Raw genomic sequence first — 23,547 nt, 5'->3', positions numbered from 1 at the left:
ATCTTGACAAAATGGGGCTGTATGCATTGAATTCAGAGAGTTTACATGAGTTGACAGTTTAGGGGAAGAGACCAGCAGGCACAAACATAATCCCTTCCACACGTTTATCTGAACACAGATTGAAAATCAGGACAAATGTATTCATTTTAAATGTATGTAACTTTCACGTAGTACTTGTCATGAAGAGTTTGTGTCCAAATACAAAATCTTAAGTGAAGATCAGCCCTTAAACAATTAGGTAAATAGGCCTAAAAACCACTCAGAGGCTATGTACATATGACATTTTTTTCTAGAATCAATGGAGACTACAAGTAGTCTCTACATGTTGCCAAGGGCTGCCAAAAAAGGCCTCGAGGGCCACATACACTCCCTTGGGCCAGGTGTTTGACCACCCTGTCCTAGGAGCTGCCCATGTGACCTAGGTCACATGACCTAAGTGCCCCACTAGGTCTAAGTTTTCCCAGCCTCCATTGGAATGTATCCACTCCTGCCCAATGATATTGTGGGTGGGTGTATGCTAAGATTGCAGTCAGCACTTCCTTCCTTCACCTGAGGCATATGCAGGAAGGAAAAGGCATGGATAACCTAATGAAGGGGAGGGTTTTCAAATTTATATCAAGTAACCATACCCACTCTTGTGGATGGTAGGATCTAGAATCAATCTAGATTGAAAGTAGCATGTTGAATATGAGCATGAATGATTCCATAATGAGAAAAACTACATGTTTGGGCTACAGATGGGCTATTGTGTGCGCAGGCTGAGTATAATGAATGAGCTTTTTATTCTAACTATGAAAGTGTCTTGGAACTTGACATGAAAAGCTGAAATATTTATCATACTTGAATCACAGGGGACAAACCAAGGAAACTAAAGCAAGAAGTTTTTATTAGTGAATTGGTATTATGTTCTTGTCCCAGAATGATAAATGTATTTCTTTATTAGGGAGAGAAATGCTTTCAAGCTAACAGTTCCTTCTGTATATTCATGGCATGTTCTCTTACCAGTGATGTTTCTTTAAATCTATGTCATACACTGGGTCCATATATCAAATGCTTTTTATTCAAATTCTTTAAAAATGTAATTGTTCGAGTATCTTAGTTCTAATTCTTAGTGGTTCTGGGGTTGAGAGGGTTGGGTATGCAAGAATGTCGCCGAGGAGCCTGTTTTAGTGCTGCAGAAGTTGCTGGGATCAAAGCCTCTGGATCCTGTATCATTACTATTATAACATTTCTTGTACTGCAACCTCTCTCACCATCAGAACCCATGGCAGCTAGCAACATCCATAAAATACAACATTAAAAACAAAGTTAAAACCAGAATCTACAGCAGTGGTTCCCAAACATCCCCCATCCCAACTGGCCCACTTGAAAATTGCTGAGGGTCTTGGCAGACCACATAATAATTTTTTTGCCTATTACGTAGCAATTGTAATACAGCTGTATGGTTTTTAATGGTATTTTACAGACATGCTGCAGACTGCCTGAATGAAGCATGCAGAACACCGTTTGTGAACCTCAGCAGTACAGTAATCAATAGCATACAGCAATCAGTGGTGCTGATTTGTGGGGTCACTCCAGCTACGATTCAAAGGCCTGCATAACAAATAGATCTGAAGCTATCACCTGAGTGTGTAAAACTGCAAAATCTGTACAGGGATGTCACTGCTGGGAGAGCCAAGGGTGCTATAATAGCAAGGCCTCCTCTACAGATCTCTGAACCCAGGTTGCCTGGTTATGAGAAATGCTCTTTTTCAAATACACACATCTTCTGTGACGATAATCTTCAGTTATCGAACTGCACATGGATTTGCTGGCGTACCAACTATATTGGTGCTTCAAGCAACTGTGTGAGTTGCCTGTACACTTGAGTGAGCCCTTACAAGAGTGGTTTCATTGAGGAATTTGGTGCAAAAAAATGTAGGTAAATGGTACCAGTCCCAGTACTGAAATAAGTCAGTACACATGTGAAATCAGTCAGTTTTATATGGATTTTAGTAGAGATGCCCACAATATTTTAAAAATAACATGCTCTTGTGACAAAATCCATTTGTTCCCTTTCACTATGTGTTAATTCTCCATTTCTTATCACCCTCTTAATTTCTGCTGAATGAATTCACAATTCCCAGCACCAATGGTTGATACTTAAGTTGCCTGTTTTCACAAGTTAACAAGAAGCTTTCTGGTGTAAACATAACAGTTAACATATTCTCTATTGTGACTATTATATAAGGAACAGAAGAGCTTTTGATTCATCGCAACTCAGAATTATAACTAACCCTTCAAATATATCATCAGAGCAGCTTTATAAGGAAATCTGAAAAACACCACAAAATAGCTAGTGCATTAATAATCTTAAAAGTAAGAACAATTATAAATGCAGCATCAAAATATAAACTTGGGAAGAGTGGATTCCAAGTAAGCTCCTTCTGAAGCCAGGGCACCCCACTAAAAGCTGTCTCTCCAGTAATCACCTGCTGCACCTTGGATGCTGTGGAGGCAGATAGAGAAAGGCTCTGTTGAGAAAGGATGGATGGAACAGCACGTGTCGAGGCACAATTGTGCAGAACGGGATTCAGTTCTGACAGCTTTATTAAGCTAATATGCAGAATTGCATGGTTGTTTTTAGCAACTGTTCTCTGCTGCTTTATCTATTTGTTGGTAATATGTTTCTTGCTTTTATTACATTGTTATCAGCCACTTTAGAAGTTTTAAAATAAATGTGTTGCTGGAAGATTCCAGGTGAGGAAATAGTGTCATCTAGCTGGGATGGTTGGGTATTATCCTGGTAAGCTGCACTAAAAAGCCAGCTGTTGAGAAAAGCCATTCCTGTTGGATGCTAACCATCTGGCACTGTTGCCAAGCAATCGGCTAATGCCTCTGATTTTATCCTAAAGCTCCCACACTAAACCCCAACTGCTGGCCTGCAATCCATTTGGAGGGATACCCCAATGCTGAAGACGACGAGGGTTACAATAACAAGAAGTAGTAAGTACTTTCACTAAGTATACAAAGTGTTCTTTAAGGTAATTAGAAAATACTGTGAAATACCAGGAAGAGGTTTTTTTATTTGGTTAGACTTCGGCCTACAGGTGTCTTAAGTTTACCCTGACACTGACAGTCAGCCTCCTTGAGAATGTAGATCCTATATCCAGAGATCTTTGGGTAAACCAATTTCTTCTTTCACCTCTGCCTCCAAAGGCTGGTCTCATAGGACTCCGTTTCAAGAACAGACCTGTCAAATCTCCCAATTGCCTTTCATTACTGAATAACTCCTGTATGTCCCAGAGGACAGCTGTGTTAAAATAACAACTTCTCATCTGATCATTTCTAAAAGCAAGAAAGCTACTTCAAGTTATTTCCCTTTTTAATCTATAACTCTTTATCAAATGGGGAAGAATTTCATTTCTGGCTCAGGTTCTGATCCTCTGCTATTTTTCAAAAGAGTGATAATGTGTTCTTAGGATGTGTAATATTGAAGAGTTTTCAAAAATGGGATCGGATCTGCTGAACATACACTTCCGCAGTTAGTATTGATGGGCATTACTCAATGCACATCAAGAGAACAGTGAATGGCTCAAAGTTTTTAATTAGTGCTCAAAATCAGTAAGAATATGTTTTACGCTGTGAGGCACTAAGAAGGCCAGAAAGTAGCTGAAATTTCTCCTTTCTTTTAGATGTGAATCTGTGTAGATTCCTGGCTCAGCCCCAGGTATTAAGGAGTGGGAAAACATAAAAGAATGTCATTGGATTTAGGATAGAATAATTTTTAGGTTGATAGTAAATATATATATGTATGTATGTATATCATGAGATATACATTCTCTGAACTGGAACAGGGGGGATGAGAATCCTTTGCTTGGATAAGGCAAACAATATATTGGAGGACAAGAAAGCAATTAACAATGAAATTCACTGATGCAAAGAAGAATAAGAAAGGAAGTTCTAGAGATTAAAAGCTTCCTGAAAAAGTCTCTGCCTTCTATTGTAGTTGTCACAGTTGAAAACTCTGCACAATCCATATAACTATGTGTGTAATAAAAAAAGAAGCCATTTACTTTTTAAGTTATAGCACATTGCTTTGACTTTAAAACCTCACTATAGAGCGGTTGCACTGTTGCGAATTTGAAGGTTTCATTTGAAAACTTAACTCATTTCAGAGAAGACATGCATAAGGTTATGCTGTAAATGAAATATAAGTGGAATTAAAATACTGGAACTTATTTTTAATACAATAATGGCAATCGCCACACCACCACCAACCAACTTTCTACACCTACATGAGACGGAGAACAAAGAAGCAAACAAGACAGAATAAATAATATGGCCAGAGGAAGCAGGAGGAGTGACATTAACTCTTGAAGAGTGCACTGTGAGAACAAGTTCTTGGAAGAGAGGAAAAGGGACCAAAAATAAAATAAGAATGGCCAGAAAAATGAGCCATAGATACTTTTTCAGAGAATATTGCATTTTCTAGTCAGCCCTGAAAAGGTAGGATAAAGTTCTCCTGTGAAGGTCCAAAGCATCAACTGATGTGAGACGTTGATGGAAGAGGGGATAAACTTTAATTAACTGCATGGCTGAAGCAGACTGAAAAAAGGGAAGTTGAAATGAGCCAAAGCATGAGCTGACCAATCTGGAGGTAAATGAAGGTTGGAGCACTGAGATTCAGAGAAGCAAAACTTAGGGCTCTTCAGACCTCAGTGGCAGCATTGGAAACGGGCTGTCCCATTCCATCCTATAGTAATAGCCATATATTTCTCAAGTTTCAGGCTTCAGTCCTGCTTTCCTGCACTAAAATGGTGGCATCAGGGGAAAAAATGGGCACAGAAGTCTATTTCTAGGTGGAGTTATGTCCCACATGCTAAGATCTCATAAAGAAAATACCAGTACATTTTAATGACAGGTATCCAGCAATGGGGGTGTGCATGTGTGCAAGTGAGGGACAAGCTCCTTGATTAGGAGGAGGCATCTGCCCCCCTCCAGCACTGCTCCCCCTCTAATGCTGCCCATGCTGCACTGTGTTAGTGTTTGGGACATACCTGTCTTGATGGGGGGTGGAGGGAGAAGTTAAGAGGGGCTGAATGTGAAAATGAAAGGAAGGTTTTCCATCATTCTCTGTGCTGGTTGGAGCAGTTCAAAGGCTTGAGGATGTGAACAAGGTGCTTGGGATTGGTCAGGGCGACCACTCTGCACCCTTGCTCTTCTTTGCTGATTAAATCTAGCAGGGAGAGGATAGCTGGCAGGGCCCAGGTGGTGATTAATGGTGGTCCCTCATAGAATTGTAGAGTAGGAAAGGGACCCATGGGTCATCTAGTCAAACCTCCTGTAATGCAGGAATCACAGCTAAAGAATCCCTGACAGGTGGCCGGCCAACCAACCTCTGTTGAAAAGCCTCCAGGGATGGAAAGCCCACTACCTTCCGAGAGAGTCCATTCCCGTCAAACCTCAAATAAAGCAAATTGGTTTATCGCTCTTAGTTTTGCTCTGTTGTATCTTCAGCCCAAGGCACTTTGATTGTCTAAACCAGAAAGTGCCATATAAATCAGCCTAGTGATGTCCGAGGATACATGAGATCTTACAACATGTGTGCAAAGTCCTCCAGTGATCTTTAGATAAAAAAGCATCTGTGCAGGAAGAAAGTGGAATGCTAAACAGAGAGAGAGAGAGAGAGAGAGAGAGAGAGAGAGAGAGAGAGAGAGAGAGAACACTGTAGACACCACACAACTGCATCACATAAATATCAATATGTACTAATCTGAGCACACAATTCCAAATACCCTGATCCCAAAAATATTTCCTCAGAACTGATCCACTTCCAGGTAAAGCTGAATAAATCTAAAAAAAACCCTTATTTGTCTTAATTAAAACTAAAGCCAAATATAATTAAAGGCTTCTGTCTACCCTAGATGAGTACACTGTGCCCTCCCCAAGCATTCATTCATAATTAATGCTACTTTAAAGGTACATTGAATTGAGGATAAATTGTTACGCAGTTGTCTGACTATTCCAATTCTGTATTCAGTCGCTTGGGGTCTGAATGCAAAATAAGACATTTCAGCTAATGCATACTGTAGTTATAAATGTATTGGTTGGACATCTGTATAAATTCCCACCGTACAGTCAGATAAAATAATATTTTTGTACTATCTATTACTCTTTCAGTAACTGAATCTTTGAAACATCAATTGTATGTGTACTCTTGGCAAAGTGAAAGCTTCATATTCTTCAGTGTTTGAAATTTATGGCTGTGGAGGATTCCAAATATAATTGGTTTATTAGAATTAGGATTTTAGCACTCTTATATGGGGATCTCTTTACTGCATTTCAGTTTACGATATTTTCCATGTTCATACATTTGCTTTTGTATTTTATGCAGCTTTTCACTTGTGTGAAGTGAATGGATGATTTCTGTCTTGGGAGTAATGAACTTGAAGGCCATACCTAATCTGCATATGCCAATTTGATATATTTAGCATCATTTTAATTAATAGATTGGACACTAGACAACAACTGGAAGTGTTAACCCCAAGTGCATGAAATCCATGTATCTGACTATGAAAAATACACGGAAATGAACTTTCATCGTTCTTCTAACGGATGAAAAGAATCAGTTGAGAAATCTAACATTTTCTTAGTTAATATCATTTCGGTATGGAAAGCCAGTTTATTTTTAAGTTACTGATTAAGAAATGATATATAAATATTGTTACTGGGCCCTCTTTTTTTTCTACAGGAGGACTAGAGAGATACTACAGTCAGTTGACTAGATGATACTCTTTCCTGGATTGCTCCCTCACGTGTGCAAGAGCACACCTTTCTCCTACCCACTTGACACACCTGTCACAACTCTCATACTGCTGGGAGGGCACCGCTACCGAGAAGGCCCTCTGCATTCTTTGGCTGGGAAGTGCTCTTGACACCATGTGCATTTACCTTTTTCACACGATGAGTGGCATTCAGCTAAGTTTTACTCCTAGTAGACCCATTGAAATTAATGGACCTCATTGTGTTCATTAATTTTATGTTCTACTTTAAAACTTAGTTGAATCCCATTCTGTCTCCATATGTGGATATTGAATGAGGGCAAGGAGAAAAGGTTTCATCTCGCTCCCCAGAACACACACCTGGATCAAAGCATCAGGCAGTCTAGCCTGTAAAACATTTTGGCATCCATTTTAAAGTCCTGCGAGAAGCATAGTGCTGTTTGCTCAAAATTATTTTGTAATTTCTCTGGAGATATTTGATTGTATAACAGTATTGAAGCTGGGAGGGGGGTGGATTATCTGTTTACCTAGTTCATTCCCCTGCCACTTCAGAACTGCTTATTCCTGTATATTCTCTAGTGCTTTGCTTACAGTCTGCTATTGTTTACTAAGGACATTTAATCCTATCATGCAAAGCTCTAATTGTTTAAAGCATAATTATAGATGTTAAATTGTTTTGCTTTTTATGATAAAATGTCCTTTGGAGAGAATCAAAACAGAAATTAAATGAATGTAAAATGGAATTATTTAAAAAGTCACTAATTGAATACTAGGCAATTAAAATTAGAAGCTTTTTGATGAAATAATTATTTTAATTATACAGCGCACTTAGGTTCACCATTTGTAAACACTTCAGCGTTTATCATTAAGATGGATTTTCATGTACACTTGTTCTGCTTGTTTTATTTTAGAAAAACAGGCACTCCAGAATGCCCACAAGGACCATCCACAAACTGGTTCAATCAAAATATGTTGACTCAAACTGATTTAAGTTCAATTGAAGCAAATAGAATTTAAGCTCAATTTACATGGTGCACTACACCAGCAACATGGCTGTTCCCACGACACCAAATTTCATGGATACCTATATATTTGTACAGCTGCCTGCTTTATGACCAGTTGCGTCATTTTCAGGGGGGTTGCATGTGTCAGGTCAGGAACTTTTCTAAATGTTAAGTTGAAAGAGCAGTATTTACATAACACTATTTAATCAGAAAAAGTCTACAAGAGCTATTGTAGGGAATAGTCTGTAAGAATGCCAGTAAGGTTCACTTCCTATATTACAGCCTTGTGTTACAGAACTAGATGAATTAGCAAAGGTACTTCCTCTTGATTGCCACAAACTCCTGTGGGTCCTTGTAATGTTCCTAAGCATATTCATCCAGCCCAGGTTACCTTTTCAAATACAAGATTAACTTGCAGGGATACTCCTATGCAGTTAAAATATAATGGCCACAATCCAAAACCCCACAAGGTTTTCCGTGTACAGAGAGAGTTGCACATCAACAGGGGCCGCCCAATGTTCACAGTGTATTTCCCATCATAGAAGATGGTAAGGCAAATCCAGCAGACATATATCTGTCTGCATCAGTGCCACTGCACCGGGGTCAATGTAAAGGACAGTTTTGCATGATAAGCAAACTACCACAATAATCCTCTAGTATGTGGCCTTGAAATTAATTAACATTTTATAATTGTATCATTTATAATATATATCTTCCTTTTAATATGCTGCAGTTCTTATTTCACTGACCATCTCAAATTCACAAAGCAGGTCCTTAATATTCCTACTTGACTGATGAATAAATGTTTATGAGTAAATGTTGAATGTTTATATATTGCATGATTTATTTGTATTGACTATATCCTAGGACATCACAGTGAATGGCAGGCTATAAATAAATAAATTTGGACCTGATCAGATTATATTTCCCCCTGGCCCAGCCCATCACATAGAAGGGAGCATAAGTGTTCTTGTCTTCCCTGCCTACCAAGTGCTTGCAATCCCTGTTTTTGAAGCTTTTGAAAATGGCCTATGCACAGAAAACACAATGTGCGTTGGCCAACACTATGCAGCCATCCTCTGGGGAAAAAAATATAAAAATCAACCAAACTATTTCAGCCTGTGTATAATAGATTTTCTGATTGTATTTGCTGCTAGGGAAATGCCCCATAGTCTACAGAGATACTTTATGTAGACCTATGGGAAGCTTAACAGAGGAATCCTATACATATCTACTGAAAAGCAATTCTCACTGAATTTAATGAGACTTGCCCCCAGGTAAGTGTATATAGATAGGATTGCAACCTAGAAGTGCTTCATTCTGTCCTTATGGGTGGCCTTCAACTAAGTTTTACAGTAGACCCAATGAAATTCGTGAACGTGAATAAATTAGGTTTATTCATTTAAATAGGCTTACTTTAAGTGTAACTGTGACTATAACTTAGTTGAATTCCACCCAATATCTATAAAAGTGTATGAATGCCATTAGAATCAAAGCAAGGATATTGTTGGCAAATAAAAAGCTTTTTGAGTGAGAGGTCGAGAGAACTTCAACCATAACAGATTACCTTAAAAAGAACAGGGAGTAAAGTCCCATTCCATTCCTGTTTCAGATTAGTAGAAAGCGTGTTTTGGTCAGCTCATTATTTGGTTAAGGATAAGGATCATGAAAATTGACTATTTTTGTATACGCCTGGTTATCATTACAGCATAAATTTGGTATTTTGTGTCTCATATTTTAAGCTTGTATTTTTAAAGTTTAGCTGTTAATTAAAAAATAAGTTTAGTTAAGTTTTATTCCTTTAGTTATTTGTGAATAAAAATAATGTCCTTTATGAGTATGTGTATGTATTCAAGTGTTAACCTTTAAAAAATATTCCCTGGGTGCACATCTTGATGAAATGTGCTGTGCATGCCTTTGGAGATAAAGCCAGGGTGCTAAGAAGGCTGGGTATGCTTGCCCTCATCACCTCATAATGGTCCAGATCTACAGGTATTGTCTGATCTAGCCCAGCAAAGCTAACGTGGTGCAAAATGAACTTTTCCTCCCAGGAATTAACATCATGGTTCCCAAGGCCAAGACTAACTGGTTATTTGTCTAATATATGTTTTACATCAATGACAGCAACTAACTTTGACTGGAGACCAAAAGGACAAATAATGAACAAAACAGTGAAGCAAGCCAAAGCTCACTGCTAGCCCCAAGTGATTCTTAAAGACAAAACAATACTTTGTTACAACACTGTTCCACACAGCACATTTAGCAGAGATATCCAGGGGCCACCACAGCCGAGGAGGGTGTGCTAGACAACCTTCCCTCATTCTTGTATAACTAATGCAATGAAAAATGTTTTAAACCTCAACCTCTCAGGATTGTAAAACACAGCAGTATAAAGAGATTGGTATAATTGTGCTATACAGGCTGTGCTAGCCCTGCTTCTCATTTAAAAAATCCTAAAAACGATCTAGTAAGGGGTGAGGTTCTTTCTAACCTACCCCTTGCTCAATCCAAGAGTCTTCGGTTGCTCTGTATTCCAGGAGTTTCTAATCCAGCAAGCATGTTAATAAATAACCCCCTGCAAATAGTTGTTTTCTTTTCTATAAAGAGTTATGATTGATTACTTTGTCTATTATGTTTTTCTATTAACTATTATATATTAAGATTTTTACTAATCTCAGTTGATTACTGGTGTGCAATATCTCGCATTGCTACTAATTCCGGAAGACTCAGCACTTTTTTTATCTACCATGTTGTCCTCCACATAGATTGGTTACATGGACACCTGGTCCAATAGTACAGCTATTATGTATTTAATTTTTCTCAAGACAGCAGTGACTTATCTCTGATTTGCTTATCTGTTTGCTTCAAAATCCCCTGAACATGTGCAAGTGAAACTTTAAATAAGATGCCCTTGCATGGATTTAAATGTCTAGCTTTAGGCATCCAAAATTGAAAATTCTGACCTCATTCACCCAATTTCCCACACTATAAAATGGGACAAAGACTACTTAACTCAGCTCACCGGGTTGCTGAAAGGCCTAATTTAGGAATATGTTAGTGTAGTATGCAATTCTAGCGCTATAGAAATTTAAAGCATTTCATAACCGTCCATTCTTTATCTACAGTTCCTACCCCCCCTTTTAAATAGTTATCAAATCTTTTGACTAGATAAGTGAAGCTGGTTCTTTCACATGCCACTCAGTAAAAAAGAAAAGGGGGAAAGCGTTAACTCAGTTGAGCACAAGATACCACAAAATAGTCCCCAGTGGAGCCAGCTGATGAGAGGGTCCACTGTCCCTTGTGCCACTGCCAGTTCAAGCCTTCCTTGAGGGAGGGGGAAAGAGAGCTATATCCATAATGGCTGTAACTCGGTGTTACAGCACATACTTTGCACAGAAAAGCACCTAGGTTCAATCCCTGACATCTCCAGGTTGTGCTGAGCAAGATGTCTTGACTGAAATCCCGGAGGGTTGCTGCCAGTCTCTGTAAACCATACTGAACCAAATCGAACTAGACCGACCAATGGTCAGACTCTGTATAAGGCACCTTCCTACATTCACAACTGCCTTCCTTAGTTGTGATTCTATGATGGCATATCAAGTATGGAGAAAGCCCTATCAACAACACTCTGCAACCTAATTCCTGAAGTACAAGCCTGTGTTAGGAGGGTCACTCAAACAAAGGGCTAGTTTACATGCTATCACAAGTGGTAAGTTTTTTGCTGTCACCATGGCAGTCTACCATTTTGTGGGCAGATGATGTATACACATTCTAAGGAGCAATATGGAAGCAGCCAAAGAAGCCATTTGCTACCACATTGCTAAGCATAATTTAACTATGTGATTAGATGGTTGTAATCCTTCCACATACAGCCAAACATATCATTACATAACAATTCCCCCTCCAACTGAAGTTTTATGGGCTACATTTCAGAAACTGACAGTATCATTTGGGGAGGGGCCGATGCATTATTGAGCAAACTATCAAAAATGAATAAAATATAAAGAGCTTACCTCTTAGACAGATCATTTCCAAGCATATAAACTTTTATCATACTTTTGAAAAAGTGTCAAACCACTCGAAGGAGCACTTAAAAAATATGACTTATGAAAAACTGCTTTTACAGGTAATAGCTCTGTAAAAGTCCTTCAGAAAATGGAGTTGCCTCCACTTTCAACAAAGAAAAAGGTATAAAATTTGTGACAAATGGGAGTAGCTAGGACAGAATCATGGCCTTGACATTCAATCAAAGGCTTCTGAGATTGGTAAATAGTTCTGACAACAGATCGCATGTTTATGTGATAATAATTGTTCCTATGTTCACCTGCTATGAATGATATAGTGCCTAGCAGAGTGATATGGGTGTGATAATAAATGAATAAAAATTCTGAGGCAAAATAAAAACAGACAAGACAGTTTCTATATAGTGTTGTTTTCCAACCAAGATTGCCCTTAATGTTTTTTTGAAACTGTTCCATTGTGAGACAAATCTTGGATTGTTTTGCTGTTTGAATACACAATTCTGTTATTGTTCACTCTGTGCCTCCTCTAAGGCTCCCTCTGTACACAGTGAGCCACATGGGAATTGCTTCCTATGAGATTATCCCAGGCATAGACAACATGCTGCCTCCAAATATTATTGGACTGCTTTTCCTATGGCCAATGGTCCAACCACACCTGGAGGGCACTATATTGGCTACCCTGTCTATCACATGTGTCTGAGGTATGTGTATTGGTGGGCAGGGCCAGCCACAATTGTAGAATGCTGGTCTCATAAGACCAACCGAGGTTTGCGGACTACCCGAATGCAAGGGCCAGAGCTCAGTGGTAAAGTATCTGCCTTGCATGCAGAAGGTCCCAAGTTCAATCCCTGGCATCTCCAGGTAGGGCACAGAATGCCCCCTGCCTGAAACCCTGGAAAGCTGCTGCCAGTCAGTGTAGACAAAACTCAGGTGGATGGACCAATAGTTTGTCTCCATATAAGGTAGCTTCATACGTTTCTATCTTGTAGCAAAAGCAGCAGAGTCATGTGCAACCATATAGAATTATTAAGTTGTAAGCTTTTGCTAGCTAGAATCCACTTCATTGGTGGCTCTCTAAGCCTATGCCACATTAAATGTATTATTCTTGGTTAGATTTGTTGCAGCAGACCAACACATCTACCCTTCTGGAAGTTAGTACACGGTCTAGTACAGGCTTCCTTAACCTCTGCCCTGCAGATGTTTTTGGCCTACAACTCCCATGATCTCTAGCTAGCAGGACCAGTGGTCAGGGATGATGGGAACTGTAGTTTCAAAGCATCTGGAGGGTTGAGGTTGAGGAAGCCTGGTCTAGTATCTGCAGAGTTACATAAGAACCTATCTAATCTATCATCATGTTCTTGCAATGGCTACCAGATGCCTGTAGGAAGCTCATTTGCAGGACCTGAGTAAAACAGCTTGTGTTTCCTAGTAACTGGTATTCAGAGGCATACTGCCTTTGACAATGGAGGTTAACATAGCCATCATGGCTCGTGGTCATGTGATAACTCTGTGAGCAAGTGGCTCCCACCGTGCTTAGTATTTGTGTGAAAGAGGATTAAAATTCCACTCTACGACTGCCATATATTAAAGTGCACCTGCTTGTAGCAATGTGGGCACATTCCCAGCAACAATTGTGTTACAGTTTGCTGGCAACACCAAAACAAGCAGCCAACACCACCAAACTCCCAATTAGCCAGGAGTAAGTCCCATGAATTGGATTGGATTATCATCTGTGTATACAATATATATAATATTTCAGTCCAGTAGGACAGCATCTCATGCAGTTTTACATATTTAATATTCACAGCTTTGACAGCCATTTGAGCAACATTTAAGGTGATATTATATTAACATAATCAGAAAAAAATTTCCTGTGTGAATGACAAGAGGAGATGCCTCTCCCCTTCAGGGGCTACTTGAGGACCTTATATGTGTGTCCACAGTACTACAAAACTTGTACAAGTTCTTGCATTATCAAACAGGTTTGATAGCAGTTACTGTGTTTCTGGTTCCTCAAGAAGTTGCACAAGCGGAAGAACATCTTCAGACTTAGATTCACTTTTCTCATGCTACTACGTGTGTCTATTGGAAGGTTTTAAACAGAATTTCCATGAGTTGCAAGACAGGTTATGCATGCAGAAGGGGACCTTTAGATTCCACCCAATTCAGATAGCTTCACTGTTCCAGATAATTTTGCTTCTCTATACAGTATTGTGCATGGGTGTCAAATAAATTGTATTCACTGTGTCACATTGGAAACCTTGGAAACTGCTACAGGATGAGTGGAGTGTACTCAACTCCTTTATCTCAGGAAAGTTTAAGACTGCAATAATTCCATGGAATTTTAATGTGAATAAATAAACAAAAGTATTAATAGGGTAAATACCTAGTAATTTCGCCTTTCTAAATCTTTAAGCCTCTTAAATGTAATTATCAAGTAATCTACAGAAGCATGTAATTAATGTGTGGATGCATGTTACTGTACTGTGTAAGAAAATCCTATGTATTTACTATATGATTGTATTCAAATTTCAGCACGTACCAGGAAAACAAAAGTTTCTTCAAAGAAAAAAAGAGTATCAGCCTACACTAAGAATATATTCTGTTACTTTGCTTTTAAGGAAATATCTCTGAAGAATGTCAAGCACAATAAAGACATATTCCCCTAACATGAAAGCTCACAGAATGCTTACAGTACAATCCTATATATGTCAACTAAAAATTAAGTCCACTGAGTTCACTGGAACTTAAGTCTCAGGTAAGTATGTACAGGAATAGACCCTTACAAGACCAAATGATGGCATTGTGGCCTCTTAGGAATGTTCATGTAACATGCAGTTATGCCCTTACAAGCAGAGCTGACAACCCTTTGTGGATTGCACACACAGAGGAAACTGCAAGTCAGCATGGTCTTGCTGCTCTAGGTTGACATTTAACAGAAAATACCAATAAACATACACACACACTAAAATCAGAAATACTATGCTTTGGGTTTGGAATATTTAAGAGCCCAAATTAATCCCAACACACAAAATTCAAGAGAAAGTTCTCATTTGAATGAAAGAAGGGGCATTTCCTCCTCTTGCAACGTTTCCCCTCTGGATTGCACACAGTCCATCTGGAGTTTTAAGACAGTTTTAAGGAACCTATTTATTAAGTGTTAAGCCAATTTTCTCCATGCAGTCATTGCCTGTCCCTCCAAGTTTGAGAAATCTGATATTTCAGACAACACAAGAATCAAAAACTTGGTAATGGCAGTAGGGTGAGGGAGGCAGATCAGAAATAGAATATAGATTAAGAAGCAACATCAGGGAATTTCCCCCCATGGTGCATATTTCTCATGCAGCTGAATGTATATGATATCTGAGGAACAATTTCCTTAATATTTTTACTGCTTCGCTCTACTATTTTTGCTCTTGCTGCTGTAGTACCTGTCATCAAAAACATATCTCCAACTTCACAACTTTTTGTCTCATAGATTTTTTTTACTCTGTCACTCACCAACTACCTGCATAAAAACACACCTCAAGCTCCTGAAAATGCATTACTCTCACCAGCTTATTTCCATAGATTTAAGCTAAGGAGGATGCTTGATTAGCAAACATCTTTCACCAAAAGAATAATCATTGCTATGACATTGCCGCTCTGCTTTCACCAAGTGCCTCAGATTATACATCTGCCTTCCTAGGAAGTATCATTTGTCCCTGTAGCATGACTCTGAGGCTCTTGACAAGTGACTGTTCACCAAAAACAAAAATCTTTTGTGAAATATTTATATGCACATTCGCTTTTATCCACCTATCCCTAGTGCACATTCCAGAATAAGAAAAACCTTCTGTTTAACAGGATTATTGTGGCTGCAAATTCACTTACGAACATATATTCACCTATAACTTAGCTTCCACGTACACACACAGTTTTCCATGGTTACTCAGTTGTGGCTTACTTCATCTACAGATTGTAAGCCATAGTGAAGCTCAGGACATTGTGGTGACACTGCCCATCTACTGCAAACACACTGCCTGCTTTACATATATGCTTTAATTTAATAGAGTGGCACATATTAAAAGTGATAAGACTGTACTGGTGTGGGGAGGATGGCTGGAGAGGGGCATGTATAAGGAAGACATCCATTTTGGGCATGTGTCTATATCATTCTGAGACAACATGTAACAGCTCAATCCTAACCATGCCTACTAAGAAATAAATCCTGTGGAATTCAATAGATATGTGGAGCTAGGACTGCAGTCTAATGACAAACTTAGAAGAAAGTCTCACATTTATATGTAAACATGCCTAGGGGTTGGAGCCTTTGTTAAAATAAATTTAATCATTAGATTTTACAGCCAGAGCAACACTAACACATCAGTGTCACTCCAGAAACCAGATGAGATCATTTGGAATCCCAGAATCATGGGGGAACTTTGGGTAGGGATAATTTCATTAGTATTGCTTTAGAAGCATGTGAATGACATCCAGTTATACAGTGTGAGTCTTTTAAAAGAGGCCCCGTGGAACATGTGCACTCTGTATCCATGGGGCCTCTTTTAAAGGACTCACTCTATATATTCCCTCCTCCCAAGGGCTTTAAATAATTTCATAAAGTTCCCAATAGATGAGCCAGAATCCCCCCATTTTGTAGGCTGTGTAACTGGGGCAGCCTTTGGTACTTTTGAGAGATAAGGATATGCAAATTTTAGGGAGTGTATTACTGGACCACTGAAGTTTGATTATCTAGATGAACTGTTTCCCAAACTTGGGTCTCCAAATGTTTTTAGGGACATCATCCCTAACCACTGGTCCTGCTAGTTAGGGATGATGGGACTTGTAGTCTAACAACAGCTAGAGACCCAAGTTTGGGAAACCCTGGTCTATAAGCTGCTATGTTCCTCCCCAGAATGTTCCATTCTGAAGGGATGGGGGGCAGAAGTGAACAGGAGCTGCCATTTTGTTCTCAGAATACCCTTTGGAATGAAGCATTTGGAGAAAGCATAGTGGCCTTCAGCAAATTGGAGCTTAGCTCCAGTAAGTCTCACCCTTCCAGATTCCTCCTGAAAATAAAAAAGAAGGGAATCAGTTTTGCCCCTTCTTTCACCCTCACCCACCAAATTCAGGCTGAAGTTTGGAACTGCCAAAAGTTTGGCCCAATAGTATAGCAAAGATACTTCGCTGTAACTGAATTGTCTAAAAAATTCCACCAGCTACTGGGAGACATGAGGCGTTCCAATATACATTCAGCATGGATGCAAAATAATTATACTTCATGCAAACACAATCTATTTTTAATGATAATATTATGTTATACAAAAAAATGGCTTGAGACATATGCTACTAGCAGTTGTGAAAGCATTATTTGCCTAATTCATTTTTTATTTGGAACATAAACCTCCCAATAAATCTACACTATATAGCCCTATACATAAGCAAGAAAATATATGCATTAAGAAAAAAATGCATATGGTAGTTTTACTCAAAGTATATTATCCTTAACAGTGAATTACATCTGCAGATTCCAGTACTTTCCTCTGAAAAGGGATAAAAAGTACATAAAGCTTTATAAAATATTAATTTTCTTATAGTAATGGAAATTTCTTGAGGCTTGGCTATTCCCAGAAAAACTAGCAATTTTCTGTTATTTCCCCCAGGAAATAGGCCATAATTTGCTGCATTTCTTGAATACAATTATTTAATATGTTGGAAGATAGAATTTGTTAATGATGTGAGTACTTTGCATTCCGGCACCGAATAATTATAGAAATTGTGTCACATGACTGCTATTGTGAAGTCTGAATTTCTTAAATGCTCTTTTTCTTCAAAGATAAATATTATTTGAGTCCTTTTCACAAGTTCTAAGTCTTAGCTAAGCATTTCAGCTGATACAATAAGATACTGAGGTGGCATTGTAAAGAATCCCACATACTTTTCTCAGAGACACATGCAGGAAAATAATGTTTGCAGTATTTTTCTTCATGGAGGCTACTTTAAGAATAAATGACCTTTCTGTTCAAAACTAATAGCAAACAAAATTGGTCCCAATTGTGTGCCGAACAAAAGAAACGAGAAGTAGTACAGTAGCTTCAATCAGATGCATTTTTCTCCATTTCAGCCTCACTGGTCTGTGAGCAGCAGGGAAGCATTAAAACATAATCAGGGTTTATAACAAAGGCACACAACTGTGGAGAAAATCACAAACCCACTCTTTAATTTGTAACAGGTCAGGTCAAGAATAAAGTGTGGCGTTCATATTTTGGATCACCAAAGCTAATGTGCTTTAAACTGGGATCCAGATACATGATCGGATGCTTTCTTTCTTTCGTTTTTAACAGTACAGAGATTCTGCCAGTATACCTAACAGGAAAATTTCTCTCTCCCCCCTTCCCCCTCTCAACATCTGACAGATCAGCTCTACAGTTAAAGCACAACAGGTGTATGCATTTGAAGTACCATCCAGATAGATTAGGATGCACTGTTAGCAAAGTCTATTGTAAAAGAAAATCTTCTAAGACTTTTTTTATTGGGGGTCTGATTACTTGATGATTCATTCGGCAACCCATGATTTTCTGGTTCTCAGGAATGGTTAGAAAAACCAGGTGGAATCGATGAGTCCCCTTTTCATTCCTGATCTTCAGAATGGGAAGTTTGATTGCAACTTGAAAATGGTACCTTCTTCAGGTATGGTAGGTAAAAGCAAAGTAAATGTCTTTCTCATCATAGCTCCCCAGCTATAAAATGCTTTTCCAGTGGAGATTTGCCCAGCAAAATGTTTTTGCTCACCTAGGCATTTTAACTTGTGCACATTTTTATTACCGTATTTTTCGCTCTATAAGACGCACTTTCCCCCTCCTAAAAAGTAAGGGGAAATGTGTGTGCGTCTTATGGAGCGAATGCAGGCTCCATGGCTTCAGCGAAAGCAACACAAAGCCTCCGGAGCGCAGCGAGAGCGCTCCCGCTGCGCTCTGGAGGTTTTGGGCGGCTATCCCTGAAGCCAGGAGAGCAAGAGGGGTCGGTGTGCACCGACCCCTCTTGCTCTCCTGGCTTTGCTTCGCTGGAGAGGCACTGCGCAGTTTTCCCTCTCTGTGCAGCACCCCTTCAGCGAAGCGGGAGGAGAAATGGAAGGGGCTCCGTTTCTCCTGGCACTTCGCTGAAGGGCGCTGCGCAGAGAGGGAGAGAATATTTCTTTTCTTGTTCTCTTCCTCTAAAACTAGGTGTGTCTTATGGTCGGGTGCGTCTTCTAGAGCAAAAAATATGGTACTAATGTTTTATCTGTAGTTTGTGTTTATGTTGTGATGTAATGAACTGTGCAGTGACCTGAAATTCTAAACAGAATAAAGGATGGTATAAAAAGCTTATGAATGAACAAATAATACCCCAACCCTATAAGAGAAAGTAAATTGAATAAAATGGGACTATAATAATTGTATCATCCGTGAAAGTACAATACAGTGGACATTACTATGGCATCTCTAGAAGATTTGGGTTTCCAAATCTTCCTTTGATTTTCTATAATTGGTTGAAAGCAGATGTTAAAATAGGGGTGCCAGATGATATCTAATATAGTGCTATATTATCCAGCAATGCCTGTCCCATGGCCAAGATAGTTCTATATTTACTCAGAAGTCCAAATGATCAAATAACCCCTACAGTTTTAATTATATTATTTCTTATTGTTCCTTGGTTAGTACAGCAGTGCATCACTGATGAACTGTGGTTTAATTTTGCTTAACTAGTCATTTCCTGATCTTTAATTAGATTTCTATCATGATTTATTAATCTTTTTAATACAGAGTACAACTGTTTCACACTAAAAGAATGAAAGGAAGCCATTAATTAAATTAATTCTTGAGGGAGCAGGAATTTATCTATTATGGGGCAATTAATGGACAGTTCATTAGTTGTGCTGGATAGAAAACCAGGGTCAGAAGATACAAGTAAGAAACTTCTAATTAAAGGCACTGTAGCCCAGAAAAGACTTAACAACACTTTGCCATTTTAACAAACACATTGTGTGATAAAAGAGAATTGGACAGCAGAGGAAAAACTGGTATGCAATAGGTCAGAAATTGGTAAATTTTCTCTAAAAATAAATAGATGGACAACAGATGGAATTACCAAACAAAACTCAGTACAAAAGCAACCCTGATCTCTTTCTATTGTTGTATATGATCCACTTCAAAATGGAACTCCTGCCTGGCTCTAACTATCAGTATGAGAAGGAGCGGCTGTAGGGTGGTTATCCCACACCCTGCTGGAAAGACCACTCAGATCCAACAGCATTGGCTAAAGGGAACTGCACGCTGCCTCCATCCATCAACCGGAGGAGTAAGAGCTGTTTAATTGTCATGTGTGTTGTTTTCTATTATTGCAATGTGTTAGAACAATGACTTCAAAATGTGAAACAGCAAATAAAATGGCTGCTTTGTTATGCATGCAAACTTTCTCTGATATAATTATGGAGTTTTGGAATATCTGTATTTTGAAAATCATCCACTACACAGTCTTGCAGTTGCCACAAGTACATGTAGAAGCTGATGAGCCAGGATGTCCAAGTCAATGACTAATCTTATGAAAGCCCTGCCCCCACCATTTTTCTCCCTCAAAAAGTACAACTGAGATTGGGATGTTGCAGGCCATACATTACTTCCTTTATGACGGAGATGATCCACTGGCGGAGATTTAAATATATGAAGCAGAGCTAATATTCAGTAAATTTCTAGTAGAATATCCAGTAGGAATTTCTAATAGAGCACCAGTATGATCAAAATTCCACCCTGCACAGAACCTAAAGTGCTAAAAGTACTGAACCATCTAAATATCCAGATCTGTTAATCCAAATACAAAAATGCAAGGCCTAACAATGTGCATGCTTATGCTTGACAAGGTTTGCAGATTGTTCACTTGAACTGACAGAGCAGGGAGGATTTATGATTTAATGCAAGCTTTTATATAAAATTTGAAAATGGGAAAACTTAATGAGAATTTTCATTATTAGGAAACCATCCACCATCATGAAAAAATAATTATTTATGGTAAGAAGATGCATGATACTGTGTCTTTTATTGCAATTTCTTCACATATCACTAGGCCTTTCTCTCTTTTTCTTTTTTCTTGATCAGTGGAAAAATCAGAGATAACCAAATACTTCACTGAAGCATAACGTCAAGGAGATAGTATTTGAATAAAACTCCAGATTTTTAATAAATGCAGGGGGTGGGAAATTACAGAATTTCTTAGCTCAGTATTGATGGACCTAAGTTATCTGATTACATAGCTGTATCCTAGTTTTAAAGAACAGCATTTATCCCACAGGTACAGATTATCTGAATAATTTACAAACTCCCTTTAGCGAATGCATTCTACCATTTAATCCTCAAAAGCAAAATACCTGCTGTATATCCCAGGGTGTTATGCACTGCTTACTCTCTTTGCTAACTTATAATGGTAAAAGTTCTTTCCTCTGTATGACATTTTTTGAACAATTGATTTATTTTGCAATTTGATAGTGCCCTTGCATAGAACCAACTTATTAAAGAGGATCAGAGACACTGATGGACCATGTCCAACTCAATGCAATAGGCTAGAATCTGTTGACCCCATCCTGCTCATCAGCAGCTTTCATGATCAATGGGACTAAATACAAAGACCTGTGTAGAAAGTCTTTTGCCTTTGCCTTACATATAATTGCTACAAAAAGAAGCGTTTACATCTCTGTTCTCATCAAAAAGTTTCTCTGGGGATGGCCCTGCCCTAATTGTTTTAAATTCTTTAAATTGCTTTTTAACGTGTGTTTTATAGTTTGGGTTTTTGTTTTAATTATTAGAGGTAAGATATGCCTGGGAAGAGAGGAGCAGGGGGGACCCCAATCACGGTGGTTCTGGATAAAGCTGGGTATGGTGTGGGGGTGAGGCAGGCTGGGAAAGGGGCACATAGCACAGTTAGTGCACCAGCTCCTGCTCCAACTTTGGGTATTGTGGTTATCCTGTCAGCCAGCCCTTGGGTCTGTTGAATGCCAGATTGGCTTTGAATACCACCTCCCACAACCATGGTCTGACTGTGAATGAGGAGATCCCTCTGGTCTGTATTTCTCTGAAATGTGGATGAAGTGAGCAAGGCAGAGTTGGTCTCACCCAGCTATGTCCACTGGGGACTCGGTCAGTACAGCATTAGAGCAGACGAGGCTGTAGAGATTCCATCTTTTTGGGCTCTCTGTCGAGTTGAATGGGGGTCAGGAATGTTTGCTTCTGGCACTGGGTAATCAGGACAGATTATGGATTCTGCTGGTTTACTGCCCACCTCACTGCCTAGCAGTCTTCCTGCTTTGATAAAGGGCAGTGATTCTCTTGGATTCTGAGTAGCATTCACAACCATTGGCAATTGTATCCTATGAGGGCTGATTATTGGAAGCAATGCGCCATAAGAGTTCAGCTCGTTTTTAAAATATGTAAAAGCATTCAATCACTGAGTTCGAGCAGGTTTTAAAAGACTGTGGTCGATTTGTTTTTGAGTGGTTTTTAAAATGTTTTATGACTACTGATTTCCCACCTCCACCCCTCTAAATGATTACCTTTTAATTTTCTTCTTCCATTCATAAGCTGCTGCTAAAACCTAGGCTGACATAGTATTGGGCATCAGTAATAAATGAATAAAAGTTTGAAAATAGATTTTAGTAACCTTTATTGTGGGCAAAAACTTGAGGATATTTGTCTAAATGTAGGATAAAGGATATGGCAAAAACAACCAACCTCTAAGAAGGAAGCAAATCCTGACAGGGTTTTGCCAAAGGCATATTTCAAATGGCTTCCATAAAAATATATATGTATATATGAAAAAGAGCTCAATAACTAAACTTTATGCTGCTATTTCAAGGTGGCTTTAGCAATAGCACTTCAGTCACTGCCCCTCCATTAACATATCTAGGTGTCTCAAACTATATGCACCAGCTGTGCTTCGAATTATACATGCCACAAACAGCTAGCACTCTTTGCATCCCCATCTCAAGGTTGCTTCCTCAGAACAGCCCTTTTTGTGTTGCTCTTTTGCAATCAGCTGGAAGTGGAATTAAATTCAAGGCTGAAATGAAGCACTCCCTCCAAAATATGGTAAAGGTAAAGGTAAAGGGACCCCTGACCATTAAGTCCAGTCGTGGCCGACTCTGGGGTTGCGGCGCTCATCTCGCTTTATTGGCCGAGGGAGCCAGCATACAGCTTCTGGGTCATGTGGCCAGCCTGACTAAGCTGTTTCTGGCAAACCAGAGGAGAGCATGGAAACGCCGTTTACCTTCCCGCCGGAGCAGTACCTATTTATCTACGTGCACTTTGACGTGCTTTCAAACTGCTAGGTTGGCAGGAGCAGGGACCGAGCAATGGGAGCTCACCCCGTCGCGGGGATTCGAACTGCCGACCTTCTGATTGGTAAGTCCTAGGCTCTGTGGTTAAACCCACAGCGCCACCCGCGTCCCATCCAAAATATGTTACCCTACCTGCAAACTCCCTCTTTGTACTTCCTGCTGCTTCCAGCTTCTACTTTCCCTGTAGGAAACTAAGTAACTTGAAGCATAGTAAGCAAAATACCCTGCAACAGGGCACTTAGAAAAAGAACCTAGCAGCATGAAGGCTAATTTCTGCCAGCGAGAGGAGGTGGCAATGTGAACCTCATATAGACAATGGTTAGTGCAGAAGTAAAGGGTGTTCACAGCATGTAAAGAGCAGAGCAAACTTTGTTTCCTTTGTTAGTCTTCTACCTTGGACTTGGAAGATCAGA

The 23,547-nt window shown here is 39.2% G+C and overlaps 2 protein-coding genes across 10 annotated transcripts in view; one reads left to right on the top strand and one right to left on the bottom strand.

The window, feature by feature from the left end:
* Positions 1 to 20,216, top strand: part of LOC308477450 (uncharacterized protein) — a 119,923-nt gene extending 99,707 nt beyond the window's left edge. For 6 of the 7 annotated variants that reach the window (XR_013986566.1, XR_013986567.1, XR_013986568.1 and 3 more), the window contains 4 exons: positions 2,895 to 2,985; positions 14,326 to 14,548; positions 18,362 to 18,467; positions 19,995 to 20,216. The gene's annotated coding sequence lies outside the window, so the exon portion shown is untranslated. Of the gene's footprint in view, positions 1 to 2,894; positions 2,986 to 6,733; positions 11,957 to 14,325; positions 14,549 to 18,361; positions 18,468 to 19,994 lie in introns of all 7 variants that reach the window. The other variant, XM_081006041.1, reaches the window with a different exon arrangement.
* Positions 1 to 23,547, bottom strand: part of ATRNL1 (attractin like 1) — a 521,011-nt gene that overhangs the window by 18,208 nt on the left and 479,256 nt on the right. The window lies entirely within an intron of this gene.

The sequence above is a fragment of the Podarcis pityusensis genome (assembly GCF_964106645.2).
Source record: "Podarcis pityusensis genome assembly, chromosome: 5".
NCBI lineage: Eukaryota > Metazoa > Chordata > Lepidosauria > Squamata > Lacertidae > Podarcis > Podarcis pityusensis.
Note: the sequence above shows the minus strand (reverse complement) of the source record. Positions and strands in the feature narration are given on the sequence as shown.